Below are 26,213 nucleotides of genomic sequence, written 5' to 3' on the forward strand. Positions count from 1 at the left end.
TGTCACCATTATCCTCACAGTTCCTGGAGTGGGGTAAAATCCATATTCTGTATCTCCAGCATTTTACAGTGGCTTCTTATTTGCCATGTGCATGCTCAGGGATAACACTCTGTCTCAGTATAATTCACCCCAGGTCTGTAGGTGAAATCCAGCAGCCCTCTGTAATAACCAGAGCCAGCCTTCTTCCCAGGACTGACTCTGAAACACAGCAGGCTATATTAGACTGAACCAGATTGATTCTTTTTTTTTGTTTGTTTTAATTGGCTGGTTCTAACAGTGGCCAGCAGCCAGTGCATTTGCCAATTAGAGCAGAGCAGTGTTTCTCAGCTATTGGCTGTGCAGAACTAGTGACATTTAAGTGTGATTGGCTAAGGTGTATACTTGATAGAGAGCAGCCCATTGACAGAGAACGGAATGCACGAGATGAAGTTTCACAGAGAGAGAGAAAAAATCAAGTGCAGCTGGAACAATGGAGTTTAAAGGCACAGCTTATATAGACATACAGCACAGAAACAGGCCCTTCAGCCCAACTTATCATGCTGACCATGTTTCCTGAACTGAACTAGTCCCATTTGGGTCTATGCCTTCTAGTTTTGGACTCCCCTACCCTGGGGAAAAGACCTTGGCTATTCACCTTATCCATGCTCCTCATGATTTTATAAACCTCTATACAGTCACCCCCTCATCCTCTGATGCTCCAGGGAAAGAAGTCACAGTTCTATCCAGTCTCTCCTTATAACTCAAAGAGTCCAGTCCCAGCAACATCCTTGTAATTTTTTTCTACACCCTTTCTAGTTTAACAACATCCTTCCTGTAATCAGAACTCCCCATGACCTTCCTAATTTAGTGTTGATCCTTAGATCCCATCAAAACCTTTGAGTTCTACCAGGTTACAATGGAGCTCCTCCCACCCTGAATGCACCTAGTAACAGACAGAGTTGGAAAAGGTGGTGCTGGAGAAGCCCACCCAGGTAAGTTAGCATCCGAAGAGCAGGAGATACGATGTTTCAGGCAGAAGCCCTTCGGGTCTTCGACTCTGACTCTCCAGCATCTGCAGTTCTCACTTTCTCCCAAAGACAGACAGAACCATGTGTGCACAGATGGAGAAGTTTGGTACAATCAATATAGATTACCCTCTGATTCTTTGGGTTTCATGAAGGAAATCTGACTAGTGTTTCAGCTCGCAGGCAGCTCTTGTAAACACCTGGTGACAATTTAGCGCACGCTACACCCTGACTGTTACACACACATGGTTATTGGGCAAGGCTCAGGTGTGACGTTGTCCCTAGTCAAATGGCCAAACTGCACTCAAAGTCTGCATTCACACGCGAATGATCAGTTGGGTGAGGGATTCATGCACAGGAAGAGATCTCGACTTTTGGAGATGGTTGGATGACTTAGATTACCAAGGGTTTGAGATCTAACCATGCCTGTCAATGGTGAGAGATTGGAAATAGAGCAATATGAAAGAGACAAGAACTGGAAGGGTGCAGCGATCCCTGCAGATTGTGCATTTGGAGGATGTTACAGTAAATGACAGGAGATGTGGGGCCCATGAGTGATTTGAAAATAATGGATTTAAACTTGAAATATTGTCACACTAGGGGACAGTGTAGGTCAGTGAATGCTGAAAGTGATGGATGAACAAGAGTTGATACAAGTTTGAATTGAGGCAGCAGAATTGTGGATTAATCAGCCATTCAGCTGTGAAGCCAACACAATGATAAGAACAACATGCATTTCTACAATGTATGTTACAGGAGATTTTGAAGAATGTCACAACCAAAGAAGTACTTTCCAAAATGTAGCCATGGTTGGAATGTCGGGATTTACCCACAGGTAATTATTACAAACAACAAGTTGATAAGGAGCAGACAGTCTTTTTATCTTCTGGATCAAAGGATAAATATTGGTGTGAGAGTGAATCTCCTGCTGCTGTTCAGAATAGCTACATTAGATCTTCACATCTACCTAAGGTGGTGAAAGGTGGCCTCAGTTTAAAGGCGACACCTCTGCTACTGCAGCACTCTCTTAGTACTGCACTGAATGTTGCCCTTGTTTCATTGCTGCAGGCCTGGGGTGGGCTGTGATTTCAGAATGTAATAATTCAGAAGACAGAGAGCTATCAGGTGCTGATATCATTCAGGAAAGTTGGCTATAAACCTTCTTGGGGCAGCACAAGTATGGCAGTAATTACTGCACTAGTCAACGTCGCCAAATCTGAAGAACAGCGTTTTTTTTAAGAAGCCGTTCGATTGTCCATTGCCAACTGAGAGCGGAAACACAGGGTCATTGAATGCCTGTGGTTTGGTAAGGCTGCCGAATGCAGCCTCTCTGCTTGCCTTTGAACTGATGTCTTGGCCACAGTGCAGTGACCCACTTCAAAGGCTTGAAGCATTTTACTGAGCCTGTTTCTGGTAATCACGTGGCCTTTTAGCTGCTTTGTTGTTGGCTTCTGTCTGATGAAAGGGCTCTTCTTCTGTTTGTATTGCCTGCATTGTTGGCTAAGTTCGGAGAGGTTACTCGATGGCCAAAACTTAATGTAAAGAAAAATAAATTTAGAAAGGGAAAGTGTAAGTAGATTCTTTGTGCATTGTGTTAGTGAGCAGAATGTTGGGTGGACGGTTCCAAGGGTGACTTACTGTCTCTATGTGAAGTGAGATAAAAACAATGACTGCAGATGGAGGAAACCAGATTCTGGAGTAGAGTGGTGCTGGAAAAGCACAGCAGTTCAGGCAGCATCCGAGGAGCAGGGAAATCGACGGCTTTTGCCCGAAACGTCGATTTCCCTGCTCCTCGGATGCTGCCTGAACTGCTGTGCTTTTCCAGCACCACTCTATTCCAGAATCTATGTGAAGTGAGTATTGTAAAATAATGATCTCTTCAAGGTGATTACATTGAGTTCACAGAACTGAAACAGAGTGTTCTGCTATTCTGACAGTGATATTGCTTCTTACAAATTTGATCCCTTCAACCCTCCTCCACCCACCCTCTCAGCAGAATCATTTATGCTTTCATATTTGGGTTTATGTAGCTTTAGGTGTATTTTTTGCTTTTCATCTCAACCCCTTGTGGTAGCAAGCTTCATATTCAAACCATGCACTGGGTAATCTTCCTGAATTCTCTATTGGATAGTTTACTGGGCATCTTATAATTGTGAGTACAAGTTTTGCAACGGAATCTATGAATTGCATGCCTTTGCACTTCCAAACAGTGGAGGAGATGATTAGCCGAAAATATCACCACTCAGTTAGCCTCAAGTTCAAGAGGAATAGAAAGTCTGGCAATTAAACAGAGAGAAAAGCAGCATTCCCACTTCCTTCCTTGTCTATTAAAATTGCAGCCGAGTTAAAAATTACTCTAAATTGTGAGACATTCTTGAAAGTCAGCTGACAGATATATGATTGCAGGGGCTGGTGGACCTGATTGGGTGTTTGACACTCAAAATGTATCAGTCAGGATCAAAAGGAGCTCTAAAGTTTGGAAGCAATTCTACCCCACTTCCTGTATCCAACGTCTCAAGATTTTGGCTGGTATTACTCAAGAGCTAATATTACATTTGAGAAGCCTATGTTGGTTTATAATTAGTTGGTGGATCTCAGTTGGTGCTGATTCAATTGACCTGAAAGCATAGGAGTTGCCAACCCTTTAAAATTGCTCTGAAGTCTTCAGGAATTGAATATTAATTTGGAGGTCACTGCCGAATGCAAAACCGGGGAGAAAACATATTGTGTATTTAAATAAAATTATTTCAGTTCATATTTTTGCAACACTTTTCTTAGCTATAGAAATAGCTGTTTGGTAGGATTGACCTTGAATACCACTGGAAAAAAATACATATTTTGTTGAAATTTTGTTATGCAATCATCAGGACAATTTGCAAGAATTCCTGAAGTAAAGGAAAAAATCATGCTGTTTGAGAGGAGTGTGCTGATTGGTTAGCAAGTAGACTCTGGTTGTTATAATCTTTCCACGAATGGAAACAGTTTCTATCTTAACTGAGACCCTTCATGATTTTGAATGCCCTTTTCAAATCTCCTTTCAACTTTTGTTTTCTCCAGTCTGACCACCAACTGAAGTTTCTCATTGCAGGAGCCATTCTCATTAATATTTTCTGTGCTCTCTCTAATGCCTTCTTAGCCGTTCTAATTAGCCGTTCTTAGCATGTAGCTGAGGCCGAACCAGTTTTATAAAGACTTAGAAGAGAAATTCCTGGAGAACTCCAGAAGTCTGGCAGCATCTGTGAAGAGAAAAACAGAATTAATGTTTTGAGTCCAGTGACCCTCCAAAAAAGTCCTAAAGAAAGGTCACTGGACTCAAAACATTAACTGTTTCTCTCATTTATATAGCAGCGTTTACATCCTCCGGATGTTCTAATGTGTTAATAAAGTACTTTTTAAAGTGTTGTCACTGCTGTAATGGTAGAGATACAGCAGCATATTTGTACAAAGCACCTCCCACACACAGCAATGTGACAGTAATCTGTTGTTTTACTGATGAGTAAGAACGATACATGAAGCATGTTTCACATGATTCCAAGGTGCAAGACGTCCATCAGTCTGGAGTCCCTCATCCTCTGCACTAGTTGATAAAGAAATACCTTAAGCCAGCCCAGTCTTTCTGATACACTTCCCCCAATGAGTCATGTTCCAGACTAGATAATGAGTGGGAAATTTATTGATGAAATGATGTTGCTGTTGTTCATAAACCTTCCCTTTACTCGGGATCCATGCAAAGGTTCATTAGTCTGTGGTTTACTAGATAGTGATTAGGAGGAAATATTGATGGCTTTTGTCTCCTCTTTCTAACCAACAAGGGTGAAGAGTTGGTCAGCTAGTCATCATTCCTAGACTTGAGAAAGAGCATTTCAAAACTGAGATTACAAGTTTTTTTGTTAGGCAACAGCTTTAATGTTTATGGAACCAATGTGGGTAGAAGGAGTTAAGATAAAGATTAGTTACTATCTAACAATGGAGACTTGAAGTGTGGCCTCCTGTTCCCATGTCCCTACATCAATGCTGAAAACAATTGCCAAAATATGTTACATATTCTGTTTCTCTCTTAAAGGTTAAGTGGGATAAACACACAGATCTTCTAAACGCTGATCAAATCGAACTGTGTTCTCTTGCTTTCATCCACCTCCAGCAAGAATTTTCAACTAAAATGATTGTCATTTACCCAACGACTGGAAGGAGCAGTTATCACCAGCAGCTCAAAGGCTGAACTGATCCTGGCAGGTGCGTTTACTGTAATACTCTTGGAAACTTGTTCAGGACCAACCTTAAATCACAGGTTCCTGTTCTACATATCTCTACACTCTCGAGCTCTAATAATCCGTCATGTTGCAGACTCTATTGTATAAATGTAGCAACTCAGTAAACTGTATCTGCTGCTACCTCCATCCTCCTCAAGTGGAGGAAACTACAGGGGTCTGTTTGTTCCAGTGTGGGAGAGGGAACCCACATTCTGGTCTAATTATGATAATCTCTTGTAGCTAACAAGGAGGAGTTTGTTGTACGATAGATTCTGGTTCCAGGTAACATTTATATGACAGACATTATTCTAGAGACAATGAGGTGACCTTGTGTTGGCTGTCAATTCTTTGAGATCTAAAGCTGTTCTACCCACACGTCTATTCAACATCATCATAGTGGGTGGAACTTCTGGCACTCCTCAGTATCAACCCTTTTAGACTCATTTACATCTTAGAGTCACAGAGGTGTTCAGCATGGAAACAGACCCTTTGGTCCAACCCAATCTAGTCCCACCTGCCAGCACCCAGCCCATATCCCTCCAAACCCTTCCTATTCATATGCCCATCCAAATGTCTCTTAAATGTTGCAATTGTACCAGCCTCCACCACATCCTCTGGCAGCTCATTCCATACACGTACCACTCTCTGCCTGAAAACATTGCCTCTTAGGTCTCTTTTATATCTTTCCCCTCTCACCCTAAACCTGTGCCCTCTAGTTCTGGACTCCTCCCATCCCAGGGAAAAGACTTTGTCTATTTATCCTATCTATGCCTCTCATGATTTTATAAACCTCTATAAGGTCATCCCTCAGTCTCCGACGCTCCAGGGAAAACAGCCCCAAGCCTGTTCAGCCTCTCCCTATAGCTCAAATCCTCCAACCCAGACAACATTCTTGTAAGTCTTTGCTGAACCCTTTCAAGTTTCACAACATCTTTCCGATAGGAAGGAGACCAGAATTACATGCAATATTCCAACAGTGGCCTAACCAATGTACTATACAGCTGCAACATGACCGCCCAACTCCTGTACTCAATACTCTGACCAATAAAAGAAAGCATACCAAACGCCTTCTTCACTATCCTATCTACCTGCGACTCCACTTTCAAGGAGCTATGAACCTGCATTCCAAGGTCCCTTTGTTCAGCAACACTCCCCAGAACCTTACCATTAAGTATATAAGTCCTATCTTCCGCAAAGCATTTTTAAAATCTTTATTAAGAATGTATAATTTTGTGTGTAACAATACATTTAGCATTACCCCAATGCCCTTCAAATCTCTGACTTAACAAATTCAGGTGATCTGCAAGTTTTACTCTTTTGCCAGAACACTTTCCCCTTTAGGCTTGGGAGCTTGCGAGGTCGAAGACCATGATGACTAATTTTCTTCCAGATAATCTGATGTCGATGGGTCCCTTTAAATGGAGGGACCATTAATCTGTTAGATTGCCTTCACAGATGATGTCTTTCTTGCTGAAACAGGCAATTTCCTCTTTGAAGTATCCTGAATTATTGGACATCGATCATCCCTTCTCAGGGATAGTTTCCTCAGAGTTGCATAGATCACATCATCAATCTGTGTCAGCTGGTTTTTATTGTCAATCACCTGTAGATTGTCCTGAAGCCTGTAAACATTTCTCTTCAACTTGTTGTTTAGTCTCTTCCTTTGCCCTCAGCAGTTACAGTATTGGTGAAACCATTGTGTTCACTTCCTCAGTTCTGCTATTTGAAGATTGCTTCTTGTTTGGCATTATATCTGTTACCATCACTGAGGATTCTTCCTGGCAAGATGAGGACGTCACATACTCTGCTTGGCCGCACCTCAGCATCTAACATCAGACTTGGATGTGTCCTGGTTCAACAAGGTGTGCCGCACTCAGAGTTACATCTATTACAGATCTGTCAATTGACTGAAATGGGGAATGTGTCCTTTGACTATCTTCTTGCTTGTTTTTACTCACAAACCTCACTTGCTGTTTCAGTCTAGCATTTTTAAAACATTTGTCTTATTTTTCTTACCAACTTGTTCAGAGATCTGTTAATTACACACCTCTGGAGCAAGTGTGACTTGAACACAAGCCTTTCGATTCAGGGATAGGGACACTACTACTGCATCACAAGAGGACCCCTGGTCTGAGCATTCTTCAGAGTCGATAGCAATGGAAATCATTTTTGCCAATTTAGTATAGCCATAGGTTCCCATCCCATTTTCAGTGTGAAATAACTTTCTAATGCCAACACAACTAACCTCAGTGGATTCTGTTTCTGTTTTGGTTATAACATGAGTTGAGGGAGCCCCATCCCGACTATTCTTTGACTGGCTTTTTCTTAACTTTGCTTGTTTAATTTTTTCTTTGTTTGAAGAAGAGTGAAGTCAAGTCATGTCTTCCTATGCTAGATGAGAACTCTTGAATGTGATGGTTCTACTACTAGTTGTCCCCTGTAATGGAGAGTTGCTTGTAGCACAGCCTTAATCTTAACTGCCTCCCGGAAAATGAAATTGCATATTGTCAACTGTAGACAGTGTTTACTTAAGTATGGCACACTTTCTGATAACGTGGACACTCACCTGGTATCGAACTTGAAATTCATGAGATACCATCAATATAAATGTCAGCTTGCCAAATACAAAGTCTAGATCAGATATTTCATCTGGATTTATGTTTTTCTTCCATCTTATTAACCACTTTATGTGGCCAACTATAGGATTTCTTACCTTTCCAAAATCATAAACTTCTTCTAAAATTTTCTTATGTTCTAATGTGATCTATTATTTGACAGATGAAACATTGCGTATGAGGTTTCTTTGCTCCATAGCACTGATGAGGACTTTTAGTGTCTGGTGTAAGTCCTACTCGCTATATTGTTTCCTCACGTGTGTTGTTTGTGGTTTTGTACCTTACGAAATGAATGGATTCTGCTGATCCCCTTTACCAAGGTTGATCTCCTCACTTGGGATTGATCTGTGTTGCTTCCGGACTTCTGCCTCACTCACTATCTGTATGACTTTCCCTAGAGACAGATGGACCTCCTAAATCTGACAAAGTTTCATCAGCAATTCCTAAAACTTCTGTTTATGGTGATTTGAAGTCACCATAATCACATGTCTTCACTATTTTGTAGAGATCATTAATTAAATCATCTATAGACTCTCCTGGTTGGAGAATCCTGCTCTTCAATCTTGCATTTTAAAGAATGTTATTGATTCTGAGACAAAAATGGAAATTACTGGATAAGCTCAGCAGGTCTGGCAGCACCTGTGGAGACAAATTAGCGTTAATGTTTTTCTTCATGGATGCTGCCATACCTGCTAAGCTCTTCCAGCAAATTTCTATTTTTGTGTCTGACTTACATGATCCACAGTTCTTTTGTTATTTGTTAATTCTGAGGTTGAAGAAATTGTCAAAAGTTATCAGTACTTCTTGAAAAGTATCTGTTGCTGCTTTTACTGTCCACTTATTAACTAGATCATAAATAGTTAAACTCCTAATTATGTATTTACTAATTCAGCTTCTGATTTTGTTGTTAATTTGGAAGCTATTCTGTATAGCAGAATTTTTTTTTCTCCAAGATATCCAATTCTGTGTTCTGTTTGCCCATCTCAGAAAGGAGGTCTTCCAGGCAATATTATTCCTAATGCCTTGACTTACTAATTTGATTAGATGTTTTGCTTGTTTGAAAAACTTACACTTTACAGTAATAGTGTTCTGTTGCTCTTTATTGCTATAACCAGAAGGATTTCCACATTTTGCAGCTGAAATGAAGGATTTCCACCTCCTGACAGATAAATTAGAGGATTCCCAAACTCCACAGGGATAATGGAGAATTCCAGCCTTTTTTGTCATCTTCAGTGTGTAAATCCCACTGTCATAGAGTCATAGAGATGTACAGCATGGTAACAGACCCTTCGGTCCAACCTGTCCATGCTGACCAGATATCCCAACCCAATCTAGTCCCACCTGCCAGCACCCGGCCCATATCCCTCCAAACCCTTCCTTGTCTGCGGCTTTAATAAACAATTCCTGTCTTAATCACAGTTTTACTGAATGATTCCTGCTTCTTGTCATTCAAATAACTACTCCCTGTCTCTTCTCAGAGTTCTTATGAAGGATTGTCTGCCTTTTCTATGAAAAGTGTAAAGTCTCCCAGACTATCTTTCCCCATTAAATCCAAATCTGCTTCAACTTTTAATGTATCCAACTTTATTATCCCTAATGCCATAGGCTCTTACCATACTGAGTAGCCTAACATGTAATACCTTATTGAATGCCTTTAGGAAGTCTAAATATATAACTGTTTTTCCTTTACTTGTCTTGCTTGTTACCTCCTCATAGAGTTGTAATACATTTATCAGGTGTGATTTTACCTTCAGGCATCCATGCTGACTCTGCTTGATTATTTTATATATTTCGACATGTCTGCTATTACATCCTTTATGAGAGATGCTAACATTTTCCCAATGGCAGACATTAGGTTAATTAATCTATATTTACTTATTTTTGTCTCCCTCCCTTTTTGAATAAGGAGTTCCACTGGCAGTTTTCCAATGGTCTGGGAATTCTCCAGAATCAATGCATTCCGGGAAGTTTCCATCAATAACTCCATTATCTCTGTGACTACTTCCTTTAAAATCCTAGGATGCAACCTATCACATCCAGGAGACTTACCGACCTTTAACACCATTACTTTTCTTACTATTTTTCTCTAGTGATAGTTATTGGGCTGAATCCAATTTTCTTTTGGCTAAATGTGAGTTGTACGAAGTTTTTTGGAGGCATTCTCAGGTGAGGCCTAGTGAGATGCCTCACCATATCTTACTCAACGTGCCTCATTAGCTAACTATCCCATGCCTCTAGTGCCTAGAATGTATGATGCTATCCCCATCTTACAACATACCTTTCTCAGAACAACGCGCCATTGGAGGATTTAGGTCAAAACGCTGGCATCCCTTGTGCCTGTGCTATCTTTGAAAGACAGCTGTGCCCCCAGGTAAGTTTAGGCAATGTGACATGGTCCCTCACTGGCAAACTAATGGCATGGCAGCCAAGAAATATCCTGCCAATTTCACAGAACCAGCAAGCCTGACACTCCCTTGCACATACAATCCAATTCTCTCACCCTAATCACGGTTTAACTACCAGACCACACACTTCAGCTGTCCTTAGATACATCCCAGTTATCACCTTCTCTGAGTCCCTGATACTCTTTCTTCAATGACCTGTAGTCACCACATCTTTCCATTTTAGGGGAAGATCATATACAGGCATGCAATTGGACACTTTCAAATTTGAGCTTTTATTGACACTTAGCAAATGTGAATGCAAAGGAAATTAATACATGCTGCAGTTTGTTCCCCCAATGCAAACCGAACACTGTAATTGGGTGTACATGTGCAATCCCAACTTATCCTTGAGAAGGTGCTGGTGAGTTGCCTTCTTGAACCGCTGCAGTCCACATGTTGTGGGCTGACCCACAATGCCCTTAGGGAGGGAATTCCAGGATTTTGACCCAGCCACACTGAAGGAATGGCAATATATTTCCAAGTCAAGATGACGAGTATCTCAGAGGGAAACCTCTCCAGGGAGTTGATAACTCTGCTGTTGCAGCGTGCCTGTTCCCAGGCCTGAAATGCTTTTACCATTCTTTTTTCCTTGGTAACCATTGCTCTTCCCTGCTGCAGACTGTGCTGTTATGAGCAGGTAACCTCAAGCTAAGTTAGAAGATCTCATATTGTTGCTCCCTGTGTATTATAAAATGAAGTCCACCCCACCACCTTTCCTGTTGCAGGAATTTGTCAGATTACCATGAGGTTACTACCACTATATTCTTCACATATCAGCAACTACAGGACCTATTTGGTCCAATGTGGCTGAAGACCAAGTTCTGGCTTTCTGCTCTAACTAGAGGAGTTAAGGCTATCAAGATAGAATTTATGACATATTAATAACTAGTTCCAGGCTACATTGATATGATGGACATTGTAACAGAGATTCTGTGGAAGTTCAGGTGTTGGTCTCACTCCTTCGAGATCCGAAACTACTCTGTCCTCAAATCCATGGGACAACATTAAAGTTGGTGATGTTTATAGTATTTGTCAGTATTAAGCCTTTCAGACACAGATATACCAGAATGTGCACTCAAGTAACCAAAACTTGCTCTTATACTGTCCTTTCCTGGTTTACAAGTAGAGACTGAAGGGTGAGTAATGCAGTGTTTGTCTGAGGTAATGGAAGGGCTTTTACAGGATTGCTTAGAGTCAGTGGACTGGTCCATATTCAAGAACTCAGCTGCCATCTAAAGAGTTTGTCACTACCATTACAGACTTCATTAGTGAGTATGTAGATGACAAATTTAATCCGAATGTTCCCCATGAAACCATGGATTAACATGGAGATCCACTTTCTACTGAAGTCCCCGTCTGAGGCATTCAAGTCGGGCAACTCTGACCCATACAGAAAATCCGGGTTTGATTTTTGTAAAGCCATCAGAGATGCCAGGAGGCAATAACAAATTAAGCTTGAGCCCCAGACTAACCACACGGACATGCATCAGTTGTCACAAGGCTTACATGACATAATAGGCTACAAAGCAAACAGAAAATTGGAGCATTGCTGGCTCATTTTCAAAGACAGTCAGATTTGTGTTGTCTGGCATGCATTGGGAAAGGGGGATGCCCATAAATTAAAAATGAGAAGGCCCCTATGGAAGGACTAGGATGTGGGGAGGATCAATGTTGCTGTTCAGTTTATTTCTGATCAGGTCAGAGATGTGATGGCTGAAGACCAAGCTTCTGGCTTTCACAAAAATCAAGCTGTCAGTTTCACTCACAGTTCCCTAAGAGTGACTGGCTTTTAAAAGAAAATTGTGCAGTCAGAAATTCTGGTTCCACTTGGTATACTGGCAGATGAAACAGGTTTCACTATATCTCAATTCCCCGGCAGCCATAGCCGAACGGGGAACATTCATGACTGTGGCTGAAGATGTTAGCACGGGATTACAGGATAGAGTCCTCCTGTGATTACTTTTTCTTCACCAGAATGTTGGAGACTGAGGGGTGACCTGATCTTGTGGCACAGTGGTAATGCCCCTACCTCTAAATCAGAAGACATGGGTTCGAGACCCACCTACCCCTGAGGTGTGCAATAATATCTCAAAGTGTACAAATTTATAAGAGGCGTGGATAGTCAGAGTCTTTTCCCTTGGGTGGAAATGTCAAATACGCTGGGGCATAGGTTTAAGGTGAGGTGAGGGGGGCACGTTAAAGGAGATGTACAAGGCAAGTTTTTTACACACAGGATGGTAAATGCCTGGAACTCACTGCCAGGGGAGATGGTAGAAATAGATACAATATCAATGTTTAAGAGGCATTTACATAGATGCATGAACAGGCAGGGAATAGAGGGGTATGGATCAAGGGCAGGTAGATGGGATTGGTTTAGAATGGCATCAGGGTTGGCTGACATGGTGAGCTGAAGAGTCTGTTCCTACACTGTGCTGTTAATCTGATCAAAGACTAGTTCCTCATGTTTATATAAAAAATTATCTCAATATCTATTTGTACAAGTTTGACAGAGTATATCACACTTTAAAAATCCCAGTTCGAAGTGTGGAGGATACTTCAACAAGAAAGTGAATCAACTTTTTGCTGGTTTTCACTAATTAGGAGACAGCTCAGATTTCCAAGCAGCTGTCATTGCAATTGCACTGTGACTGACCACAACCTATTTCCACAGCATTTAATCTTTGGGACCTCTAAAGGAATGTCTACCTCAGCAGAAGATAATCTACAGTTTAGTTTAAAGGGACAAACACTCAAACTCATTTTTACCAAATCCACAAAATGTCCACTCATCTAATTTGTAAACATATCCTTTTCTCGCTCACTGTCACATCTTCACATGTTTTCCTGAATATTCTGATACTTAAGGACAGTCTCTTAGAAACACATGTTCTATTTACTGTGGTTCAAACCCGTCTTAAAATAGTCTGCTTGTTTAAAGTAAAAGAAAAATATCTGCAGATACTGGAAATCTGAAATAAAAACAAAAAGTGCTGGAGAAACTCAGCAGTTCTGGCAGCATCTGTGGAGAGAGAAACAAAGTTAACATTTTTGAGTTCAATAGGACATTTCTTTGTTCCAAGTTTCTGAGTTTCTCCAGTAGTTTCTGGGCTTGTTTAAAGTGTTTGACTTAGAATTTAAAAGGTAAAGATATTGAATTATTAATTCATCAGTGTTTTGACTCCACTATGAAAGGTTTTCTATTAGATACTGTTAATTTGGACAGTTGAATTTTAATTTGATAAAGAATGCTGATTTAGTTTTGAAAAGGATGTGGGACTTGCCCAGCTATTCTGAAAAAAGGTGTGCTGGTTGGCTGAGAGAGTTAATGCAGACTGTCTCGATGAAGGTGCTACAACTCCAGCGACACAACAAGAAGTCATTGATGAAGAGTCATCTAAACTCTGTTAGCTTGCTCTCTCTCCATGGTTGCTCCCTGACCCACTGGGATCTCCACCATTTTTTTGTTTTAAGAACTGTCACTGGTTTGGGTCACTTGAGTCTCCATAGTTTCACATGCAGAACCCTGGGAACTTATATTGACTGCACTGAAGCCCAGTTTGCTGCCTTATTTATTAATATCTGACTTATTTGAAATTAACTGAGTTTCAGTTTCTGATGGCACCAGCTGTCATTTCAGGACAATGAATGGATGGTTAAAAGAAGAATTAAACTTTTACAATTAAACTTAACTCTTCATTTTATGTGGTGCATACAGTTTGGATGTTGCTTTAAGTTAGCGTGTGGTTCTCTTCACTTTCCTCTCTCTCTGCCAACATTTCTGATCGCCATCCACCCGAAGACTTGGACTCACTGTTGGAAGATGGTGTCACAGGGATGGAGGTTACATGAATATCTGGAGCTCCCAGGTGACCCCTTTCCATGGATCAGTTTCTCCATCCATGGATGGGGAGATAGAAGTCGGAAATGTTTGCAGATCCTGAACCTCGAAGGTGTACACAGTCACCCACTAGGCATGTCCTGTACATTACCATGGAGACAGGTGCAAGTAAAGGGCTTAGGGGAACTCCCAAAGATAGAGAGTCAGTCACAGGGTAGCAGCAGGCTATGATGGTGGGTAGGTAACATGATGCCTTTTAACAAATATTTCTACAACTTTAATGAAACAGTGGTGTTGCAACAAGGCTGGCCTGGGTAGTGTGAAGTGGAATACCTCGCTAGAGTGACGGTATGTCTGCACTCACCCCTGAAACACTGGCCTTCCCTGTCCGAACAACCCAGCCTCTGCTTGTTCAGGAAACTGAAAGTCAAACGGAAATATCCTGTCACCTCCTAGGCATTTACGATTGTCCTGTTCAGAGAGTTTCTCACACAACTCTGGAACTGGTGGGGCTTGTACCTGGGCCTCCTCGCTCAGAGGTAGGGGCATTACTGCTGTACCACCGGGGCTCTTCTGGTTGCCTACTTTACATTTGACAAGGCTCTGTGAGCTTGCCCCATGCAAGCAGGTGACCACACTAGCTCCTATATCCCCCACCCCATCACCGGGAGAGCCAGCACAGAGGCTGGAGCTGGTGTTTTCAGGTACCTGTCTGCATCCACACCCCCAACCCCTGACCCTTGATCCCCGATAGGGCCTGAATGGAGAAGCCTGAGTCTCACCAGTTTTCTTCCACAATGTCACATTGCACATGTACTTCCAGTCCAAGCAGCTAGATAATCATCATGACAGAAGATTTGTATTTATGTAGCCCCTTTCATCACCTTTTAGGGCATCCTCAGGTGCCATGCCACCAATGAAGTGCTTTTTCAAAACGTGGCCACTTGTAGTGGAGAAAAAACATAGCTGATTTGTGCACAGCAAGATGCCACAAGGCACAAAGGGATAGACAATGCGGTAAGCTGGAAGAACAGCATCTTATTTTCCACTTGGGGACCCTGTGGAATCAGGACTCAGTATCAAGCTCAATAATTTTAGAGGCTGAATACTTCCTTCCATGTCCTTTACCCACCCCATACCCAAGGCCCTGAGTTGCTTCCAGCACAGACACATTTTCACCTACTCATTGCCCACATTATCAACTTTGCTCTTTCCCTTCTTTCATATTATCCATTCTTTGCCTAACTTTGTTTCTCTCCCTCTGGACACTGTTCCATCTATCCACTCACTCTCCTTTCTCTGCCCAAATGCCCCCTATCACCAGCATGAATACCACCTTTTCTTTGCTACTGTTAGTTCTGAAGAAGGGTCACGGGACCCGAAACATTAACTCTGTCTTCTGTCTCCACAGATGATGCCAGATCCGCTGAATTTCCCCAGCAATTTTTGTTTCAAATGATCTGTCATTGTGCTGTTGCTTGAGGGACTTCTCCTGTTCCTCTTCAGAACAGTGGCATGGGATCTTTTGCATCCACCTGAGGGGGAAGACAGGGTCTTGGTTTAACATCTCATCAGTTCTATGTTCTATGAAAGGATGCTTCTCTGGCAATTTGGCACTCCCTCAGTACTGCACTGACAGTGTCAACCTGGATATTATGCTCAAGTCCCTGGAATGGGATTTGAGGTGCTGGAAGACTAACCAATGCTTGCTACCAAATGTCAGAGGTACCAAGGCTAGTTGGAGAACCCTTAGAGCCAGTTCTTCTGAGATCAGCCCCACTCTAAGATGTAACCTGGATTTCTTACATCCCAATAGAGTCATAGAGATGTACAGCACAGAAACAGACCCTTCGGTCCAATTTGTCTATGTCGACCAGATATCCTAAATTAATCTAGTCCCATTTGCCAGCATTTGGTCCATATCCCTCTAAACCCTTCCTATTCATATACCCATCCAGATGCCTTTTAAATGTTGTAATTGTACCAGCCTCCACCACTTCCTCTGGCAGTTCATTCCATACACACACGACCCTCTATGTGAAAACAATTGCCCCTTAGGTCCCTTTTATATCTTTCCCCTCTCACCCTAAACCTATGTCCTCTAGTTTTTGACTTTCCATCCTGGGAAAATATCTTGACTATTCACCCTATCCATGCCCCTCATCATTTTATAAACCTCTGCAATGCACGGGAGAGTGACATGTTACTAATCCTTTCAGCCTGGATCTCTAAGGAGGGGAGACAGATTGACACCAGGATGTCACCACGAGGCAGGGAACTGCATAAGTAACATTGATGATTCCTGTTGAAAGTTGTGCTTTAGCCAAACTTATGCTGAATTAATGGTGAAGACCAATTCATAAACATCCCTTATGCAGGCGAGGCAGGAAGTGAATCAGAGCCTAGAAATGATTGAATTCTCCTTGAAGAGGAAAAGGAAGAGGAAGATGGTGGTGGCAGACAAGTATTTTATAAAGAGAATGTGTTTGCATAGCAGTGACTCACACTGGTTAATGTCAGCCTCCACCTACACAACCACGGGTCATTGCAGCGGCTTGCAGATCAGTCCCAGATTTGTGTTGTTTTAATTTTAAAAGTATTTTTGTTTTTGTTCCAGTTCCTTCTCTCCTCCTGCTATACACTCAAAGGCACTGACTGTCCCGAGGTACAGTTCCTGAAAGCACTGTGCCTGTTGTTAGGGTACAGTTCCTGAAGGCACTGTGCCTGTTATTGGGGTACATTTCCTGAAGGCACTGTGCCTGTTGTTAGGATACGGTTCCTGAAGGCACTGTGCCTGTTATTGGAGTACGGTTCCTGAAAACACTGTGCCTGTTATTGGGGTACATTTCCTGAAGGCACTGTACCTGTTGTTAGGATATGGTTCCTGAAGGGACTGTGCCTGTTATTGGGGTACGGTTCCTGAAGGCACTGTGCCTGTTATTGGGGTACGGTTCCTGAAAACACTGTGCCTGTTATTGGGGTACATTTCCTGAAGGCACTGTGCCTGGTGTTAGGATACGGTTCCTGAAGGCACTGTGCCTGTTATTGGGGTACATTTTCTGAAGGCGCCGTGCCTGTTGTTGGGGTACAGTTCCTGAAGGCGCCATGCCTGGTGTTAGGATACGGTTCCTGAAGGCACCGTGCCTGTTGTTGGGGTACATTTTCTGAAGGCGCCGTGCCTGTTGTTGGGGTACAGTTCCTGAAGGCGCCGTGCCTGTTGTTGGGATACAGTTCCTGAAGGCGCCATGCCTGTTGTTGGGATACAGTTCCTGAAGGCACCGTGCCTGTTGTTGGGGTACATTTCCTGAAGGCGCCGTGCCTGTTGTTGGGGTACAGTTCCTGAAGGCGCCGTGCCTGTTGTTGGGGTACAGTTCCTGAAGGCGCCGTGCCTGTTGTTGGGACACAGTTCCTGAAGGCACCGTGCCTGTTGTTGGGGTACAGTTCCTGAAGGCGCCGTGCCTGTTGTTGGGATACAGTTCCTGAAGGCACCGTGCCTGTTGTTGGGGTACAGTTCCTGAAGGCACCGTGCCTGTTGTTGGGATACAGTTCCTGAAGGCAACGTGCCTGTTGTTGGGGTACAGTTCCTGAAGGCACCGTGCCTGTTGTTGGGGTACAGTTCCCGAAGGCGCCGTGCCTGTTGTTGGGATACAGTTCCTGAAGGCACCGTGCCTGTTTTTGGGATACAGTTCCTGAAGGCACCGTGCCTGTTGTTGGGGTACAGTTCATGAAGACATTGGGGTACAGCAAGGCACTGAGGCAAATGCAGCTTCAGCACACACCAGCTAATAACAGCTAACGCAGCACAGGCTAGGAACTGCAAGATGAATCCAAAATGACATAACAAACTTGTGATTCCAGTCATGTGCTTTAAACCTTATAGTGTGATCTCTCATTCCTCAAACTCTGACCTCTTGTTCACCACCCACATGTTTTCCTCCACCATTAGCAGCCATGCATTCTGCTGCCACAGACTAAGCTCAGGAATTCCTCCCATACCCTGCAAGACCTGGATAATGCCCCTGTTTGGACTGCTAAGTGGTAAATAATATTTGTGTACCCCCAAATGTCAGGTAATTCTCATCTCCAACACAACAGACTCTTTTAATGCTTTCCAGTTACCATTTGCTGAATTTTCCACCGTCAACATCCTGGGTGGGATCATCATTAATCAAAATAATTTATCATTATTATTCATTGTTAGATTAGATTAGGTTAGATTAAATTAGACTGGATTATATTTATTGTGATCAGATTCCAAACTGTAGCCCACTTTTGGATATCTGTTATTCTCTTTATAAATCATGCCAAACACCTTGATTAGAATCAGTCTTGCAGATATCTATTATTCTGTATCACATCTATCCTGATCCCCGATTAGATTCTAGACTATAACACACTCCCACGTTATTCTCTTGTTAAACCACCCCAAACAATTCTCCAAGCCCCACACTCCTGACTTGGAAATATTCCATGGTTTCTTTACTGTTGCTGGGTTAACTCCTGGAACTTGCTTCCACCCTGGGTGTTGACATGCCTCAAGGACTGCAGCAGTTCAATAAGACAGCTCACCAGAGCAATTAGGGATGGGAAATAAATACTAGCTTAGCCAGTGACACCTAACTCCCATGTACAGGTAAAAATATTAGATTCCACGCTATAATTCACTTTCAAATATCTGGTATTCCACCTGTACAGCACACCCTCGATTAGATTTGGACTCATTCTCATTACCCCATTCTGGGGTGACTGACATTCAATTTATAGCCACTCCGAGCCCCTTGATTAGATTTCAGGTTACACCTAACTCTTTGCTTATTGTTATTATCTAAACCTTCCAGATGCCTCAGTCAGAATCCAGGTTTGATCTCCGAAATGGATTGTACATTTATTTGTACTATTTTAGACACACTGAGGCAATATTATTTGGACTGTGCTCATAGAGGAAGCCAGGACTGCATATTTCAATGGCTTCTGTCTTACTGGAGCTGATATTGATGGAATAGTGCATTCAGTCTGTCCTTCAGATGGTTTTGACTGTGAAGGGAATATTTAGTGGATGTTTGGCAGCAGAATCATCACTCAAATTAAACAGAATGAGGCATTGGAAAGAAAAAAAATGAAATAAATTCTTCAGTGCTTGGCTATTGCTTGAGGAAGGATGACGTGAACGCTTTAGTCATCTCTGAGTCATTTGCGATGTGAGTCCCTCATAAATGAAACTCCGTCCTCTGTGGTGTTACTGAGTGAGAGGGCAGGATTTCAGGGCTGATTCCAAACTCTCTCAATCCTGTGAGCTCAGCTTATCAAACTCAGCAATATTGGAGCAGTTGTATTTCATAGAAGCATGGAATCATAGAATCATTTCTGTTGATTTGCTTCCAAGCTGGATTCACAAGCCTGTAATTAGCCAACTAAAACATTGTAGAATTTGTTTGGATTCCAGTAAGGGGTGTTGGGGAATTGTAATAGAATGTGCATTCTCTCCTCTCCTTGGGCAATAAGCGTTGTGCCTCATGGAAGAACAGGTGGCATTTTGCCAGTGTCTGAGTGCGCCAGAGAGCAGATCTGGATTAACACCTTACTGTCTAACTATCAGTGTTCTGGATTATGAGACTAAATTGGTTTATTTAACAACTAGTCTGTAATCCCTGCTCTCTGCTGATTTAGCTGATCTCAGCTGGGTGGCACCTCAAATAGCCTCTGTATTCTTGATCTATCCAGAGGCAAAATTCTGAATCACTGATTCAAAGCAAGCGTCAGCATCAAACAAGGACAGTAACATGAGTCCTACAATCTTTGCCAATTCTGGCCTGTTGTATAATCTGGATTCTAATCACTTTACCGTTGGCGGCTGAGGCTGAGGCTCAGAGTTCTGAAATTCTCACCCTAAACCTCTCCACTGTTCCTCCTTCCTTTAAAGTACTCCGTAAAACCGACCTCTTTCAGCAAATTTCTGATCATCTGCCCTAAACACCCACTTAGGTTCAGTAACTCATGTTGTCTTCTAATGTTCTGTGAAACGCTTTGAGATGATACACAATGTTAAAGGTGCTATATAAATGTAAAATGTTATTGTTGTTTGTGAGATTTCCTCACTGCCTGCCCCTTTCAAACCAACATTGAATAACTTGCAAACATGAATCAACAAGTTTCAACACATAAGGAACAGGTATTTGGATAAAGGGCTGGAGGGACATTGGCTGCTCATAATACTGACCCATGATCATCATCTTCAGAAGAGAAGCATTAGAATTATTGAATCATATAGCACAGATGAGATCATTCTGCCCATAGTGTCTTATAATAAAATACCACAGATGCTGAGAATTTGAAACAAACATGGAGAAAGCTGGAGAAATTTAACAGATCTGGCAGTATCTATGGAGAGAGAAATAGAGTATGTTTCTTCAAAGCTCTGATCTTGTTCTGTTCCAAGGAGATCTGAGGTTCTCCAGTCTCTCCATACAGCTTAAAATTCCTTATGCTCGAGTATATGTCTATTAGGCCTTCTCTAAAGTTTTGAAATGCTTAAGTGTAGCACTTAAAATTGGACACATCAAGGCTGGGGCTTACCTGGTGATTTAGTGAAACCAGTTAATGGCAAAGGTGGAAAAATGTTCAAACCTTAGCTTTAGTGCAACAACATTAAAATCAAATGAGAGGGTTAGTCAATGGGTGTACTGTTCTGCCAACATTTCAACGAATAACAGATTGTTTGAAGGCTTTAATTAGCTGATGTTTTTTATTGGCCAAATTATTTACCACAGAATTAACTACTACAGTTGATCCATTCAGTGAATACTGGAGGGGGAATTAACAGCAGATTGTTTTAAGCTGAAGACTGATGCTAGGAAATTCTACAGTAATGCAGAGACATGTAAAAATACAAAGTGAGTTGTTAAAGGGTGATTAGTTTTCATATTGAGTGTTTTGTTTTAGTTGCACTACTGAAGGAGTGCTGCACTGTTGGAGGTGCTATATTTTGGATGAGATATTAAATTGAGGCTCTAAGACACACAAAATATCCCCCAGTGCTATTTTGAAGAGACACAGGGAATTTTCTCCAGTACCGTGGTGTGCCTAGAGTGGCATCACCTCATTATCACATTATGATTGATTTTTGATTTGATTCATTATTGTCACATGTATCTAAGTACAGGTCATAGAATCTCTGACAGTGCGGAAACAGGTCGCCCAGCCCAACAAGTCCACACTGACCCTCTGAAAAGCAACCCACCCAGATCCATTCTCCCCACCCTATGTTTACCCCTGACTAATGCACCTGAGCATTACGGTGGCTCAGTGGTTAGCACTGTTGCCTCACAGCGCCAGAGACCTGGGTTCAATTCCCGCTCAGGCAACTGTCTGTGTGGAGTTTGCACGTTCTCCCCGTGTCTGCGTAGGTTTCCTCCGGGTGCTCCGGTTTCTTCCCACAGTCCAAAAATGTGCAGTTAGGTGAATTGGCCATGCTAAATTGCCCGTAGTGTTAGGTAAAGGGGTAAATGTAGGAGAATGGGTGGGTTGCACTTAGGCAGGTCAGTGTGGACTTGTTGGGCCGTAGGACTTGTTTCCACACTGTAAGTAATCTCATCTAATTTACACACCTCTGAACACTATGGGCAATTTAACATGGCCAATTCACCCTAAACTGCACAACTTTGAATTGTGGGAGGAAACCGGAGCACCCGGAGGAAACCCACGCAGACACAGGGAGAATGTGCAAACGCCACACAGACAATCACCCAAGGCTGAAATCGAACCCGGGTCCCTGGTGCTCTGAGGCAGCAGTGCTAACCACTGAGCCACTGTGCCACCCCAAAATGAAAAGTTTTGTTTTTTGTGTGGCACAGGCAGATCATAACATACAAAGATTAAACAGAATGAGAAATACCAAGTTATAGCTACAAAGAAGGTGCATAAACAGCAAGATCAACATCAGATTTAAGCGATCCATTCAGAAGTCCAATAACAGTGGGGAAGAAGCTGTTCTTGATTGTGGGGGCTTGCTTTGAACACATTGAGTGCCATGTTTTCTACATTATAACAGTGACCCCACCTCTCAAAAGTGCTTAATTGTTTATGAATTAAGTATTTTTTAATATCCTATGGTCATAAAAGGCTATTGAAGATCATATTACTGTGCACAGCATATGGGTGATTTCTCAGTTATCAAAAAACCATTTTCCAAATTTGCAGGAAAGACAACTTTTTATCTAATCACATTTTTATGTGACTGATGTTTTTGCACTTCTCTCTTCATTGATACTCAAGACATTCTTATCCATCATTTTATTCACCTTCAACTTATCATGAGATCCCTTCCTATCCAACCCCAACCTATTGTATCCTATCTGATCTCTTACCTGCCAGTCAGTAACCAAGGGAAATGGGTTTAAAATTATTGGTAAAGGATCCAGGAGGAAATGTGAAAACATTTTACACAATGAATTGTTATGATTGTGGAATTCATTGCCATGGAGCGCGGTGGAGGCCAGGACTTTAAATGCCTTCAAGGCAGAGATTGATAAATTCTAGATCTTGCAAGGAATTAAGGGCTACAGGGAGAGTGCAGGTAAGTGGAGTTGAAATGCCCATCAGCCATGATTAAATGATGGAGTGGACTTGATGGGCCGACTGGCCTTACTTCCACTCCTATGTCTTATGGTTTTATGATCTTCAATGTACTGCCTGTAAGCGGCTGGAAATAGACTTAATTGTAAGTTTTGAAAGAGAATTGGCTAAATACTGATAAAGTAACAAATACAGAACTGTGGAATAAGAGCAGAAAAGAGAACCAGCACAGGTAATGGCCTCCTTATCTGCTGGAAAATTCAATAGTTCTGTTGTTTTCTCCTTCCCACCATCTCTACCCCCAATTTGTCCTGTTCTTTCCCATCAACTATTTCCCATCTTAGTCAAAGAGTGTGGTGCTAGAAAAGCACAGCCGGCAGGCAACATCCGAGGAGCAGGAGAATCGATGTTTTGGGCATAAGCCCTTCATTAGGAATGCCTTATTCCTGATGAAGGGCTTATGCCTGAAACATCGATTCTGCAGTCCTCACTTTCTCCTATTTCCCATCTTATTCCTGTTAACCTTATTTCTAAACAGGTGGACTGCAATATCTCATTGAAACACAGCTGAATGGAGAGTGAAATGGTCACTCTGTGAAGGTGATGCACCAAGATAACAAGTGGCCATGATAACACCCTGTGACCAGCTTCGAGATGCCTTGGAGTGCTGACTTGGAATGGTGGAGGTGAGGCTCTTTGCCCAGATCGGGGAGAGGTTTAGATTAATGTTCCATGCCACTTGGGATGGATCAGACTAAACACCCAGCTGATTAAAAGAAAACATAGAGAATGCTGCGGACGCTCAGCAGGTCAGGCAGCATCAATGGAGGCAGTGAACTTTTCGGGTTTGTCACCTTTCAGTTTCAGAACTGCCAAAACCCTTGATCTTTCTGATAAGTCCCAGCCCCATGTCCTCACCCAGTCTGTCATTCATTCCAAAGAAACACACTAAACGCAGCAGCCGATTTGCACTCATAAATTTCCTGGAAATGTAATGTGATAACAACGAGATCATCTAATGTTGGTGCCATGGGATCTTTAGGAGAGAGGGTAGTTGAGGGCTCTTATGTTCTTACATATTAGGATGTGGAATAAGCGATTTAAACCAGCTGCACTTACTCCATTTTTAAACTGTGAACTCCCAGCTCTTGTCAAATGTAAATCCCCCCAGCTGCACCTGATAAGTTCTAGACTGGAGCTCCTACAGCATTAGTCCTGACCTCTGGATTATAAATCCAGTATGGTTATCACTATGCCGCCACTCAGTCAATGGCTCAATGAAGACACATTTCCTAAACTGTATGTATTGTTTGTGCCTCATGTGAAAAGCTGGGAGGAAAACTGGACGAAAGCAGGAGACAAAATAAGTCAATTAGTTAAATAACAGTACACTTGGTATTTTAGCATCAGTCAATAGGGGGAAGAGACAAGTATAGTATCAAGTCTCCTACTCCTTTGAGAGGCTGGCAAAGTTCAATTTTGAGTGAGCAAAGATATTAACTCCGAGAATGAGGGCGGAGAGTTGAGTGGGGCTGAACATGAGCTGCAGAGAGGTGCTGCAGTCTCATTTGGGAAGATGGGAGAGCTGGGCAGGATTACAAATTAGAGAGTATGAGCAATTTACAACTGCAAAAAGGCAGACTGGGGAATATTGGGAGGTGGACAGTGCTGACACTATACAGAGTAGCAACATTGTGGTGATTTTCACACATGCCTGACCTTGAATTCCTGGTAGTTTTGTCCATCCCACCACACCGGATACTTGAGGTAATTTGGCAACTAATATGTTTCAAGGGTTAATTCTGACAACCCTTATCCAGAGGAACCTCGATTATCCGAAGGACATGGGCAGGGAATATCTCGTTCGTGGATTTAGCCCTGCATTGGGACCTTGCAATCTTGTTCGGAAATTCAGTGAATCAATTGCTAGATAATCGTGGTTCCTCTGTATATCGATGTTAAAGATAGAACTTGGGTTAAATCTGACATCAAAGGAAATCTGCTTTTTTTTTCTCTGAAATTATTGGTACCTCTTTTCTGCTGTGCCTTCAGTTTCAGGGCCTTAATGTCCAAGATTACTAATATGACCCTCTTTATCTCTCTCTCTCACTCTCTCTTTCTTCCCTTTTTGAGATGCTTCTTAACACCTACCTCTTTAAACAGACCTTTGGTCATCTGTCCTCTTATCTCCAAGTAGAATACTTTTTGACGTTGATTTTTATAAGATAATTGCCCCATGGAAACTCCTTGGATGGTATTACTGTGTTTAAGGTGTTGTATGAATGAAATTTGTTATGGCCATAGTAAGTCATACTGGCATCGATGGATGGTAGCGGTTTTGGGGGATCTGATTGTGTGAGATTGAATATTGACAAGCTGTAGAGAAGGGCCAGGGGACAAAGAATATCTACACAGATGGTAATCAGGATACGAGCCCTGACTAATTGTCATGTAGAAACCTTAGAAAGGTTAGAGCATAGAATGAGGCTATTCAGCCCAATGTGGCTGAATCAACTAGCCCCCATTCTAATACCACTTACCATCACCTGGTCCTTAGCCTTCCAGGCCCCAGCATACCAGCTGCAGATTCAAGTTCCTCTTAAATGAGTTCCACCTCAACCACAAAATTGGGCAGCAACTCCAGATTTTGAAGACGGCTCACTGGACTCTAAATGTTCACTCTGCTATCTCTGTCCACAGATGCTGCCAGACCTGCAGAGCTTTTCCAGCAATTCTTGTTTTAGTTTCTGGTTTCCAGCATCTGCGGTTATTTGGTATTTTGTTTAGCCAATTCCAGGTGAATGGTTTTTTTCTCATGTTCCTTCTAATGCTTTTAGCAATCACCTTAGATTCCACAGCACCTTCCCCCCACCCACTCTCCAAAATATTTGACCTCCACTAGGGGTCAAAGGAAAATAACCCCAGCCTATCCAATTTTATGCCATAGCTGCAATTTGCAAACCCTAGCAAAACATTCTTGTAAATCTCCTCTGTACTCTCTCTACAGTAATTATGTTCTGGCCAAAAGGTGGTCATTCAAAGATGTTGAGGTCAATAAAGTTCAGCAAACTTAGGATTTGAATTAAAACCATCTGGTTCACTAACGTCCTTTTGTGAAGAAAAATCTACCATCTTTACCTGGTCTGGCCCGAACGTGACTCCAGACTGTAACTGCCCTTCGAAATGGCCAAGTAAATAAACAATTCCACCTTCTTCAAGGCAGTTTGGGATGGGCAATAAATGCTGGCCCAGCCAATGATGTCCACATCGCATGTATGAATAAAAAAAAATGTTCGAGGAGAAAGTGAGGGCTGCAGATGCTGGAGATCAGAGCTGAAAATATGTTGCTGGAAAAGCACAGCAGGTCAGGCAGCATCCAAGGAACAGGAGAATTGACGTTTCGGGCATAAGCCCTTCTTCAGGAATGAGGAAAGTGTGTCCAGCAGGCTAAGATAAAAGGTAGGGAGGAGGGACTTGGGGGAGGGGCTTTG

The 26,213-nt window shown here is 42.3% G+C and overlaps 1 long non-coding RNA gene across 3 annotated transcripts in view; it reads left to right on the forward strand.

The window, feature by feature from the left end:
• LOC122540575 overlaps window positions 1–26,213 on the forward strand; it is a 228,468-nt gene that overhangs the window by 183,138 nt on the left and 19,117 nt on the right. For all 3 annotated transcript variants that reach the window (XR_006309353.1, XR_006309352.1, XR_006309354.1), the window contains 2 exons: window positions 5,068–5,237; window positions 23,261–23,408. This is a non-coding gene — a long non-coding RNA (uncharacterized LOC122540575). The remainder of the gene's footprint in view (window positions 1–5,067; window positions 5,238–23,260; window positions 23,409–26,213) is intronic.

The sequence above is a fragment of the Chiloscyllium plagiosum genome, chromosome 35 (assembly GCF_004010195.1).
Source record: "Chiloscyllium plagiosum isolate BGI_BamShark_2017 chromosome 35, ASM401019v2, whole genome shotgun sequence".
Taxonomy (NCBI): Eukaryota; Metazoa; Chordata; class Chondrichthyes; order Orectolobiformes; family Hemiscylliidae; genus Chiloscyllium; species Chiloscyllium plagiosum.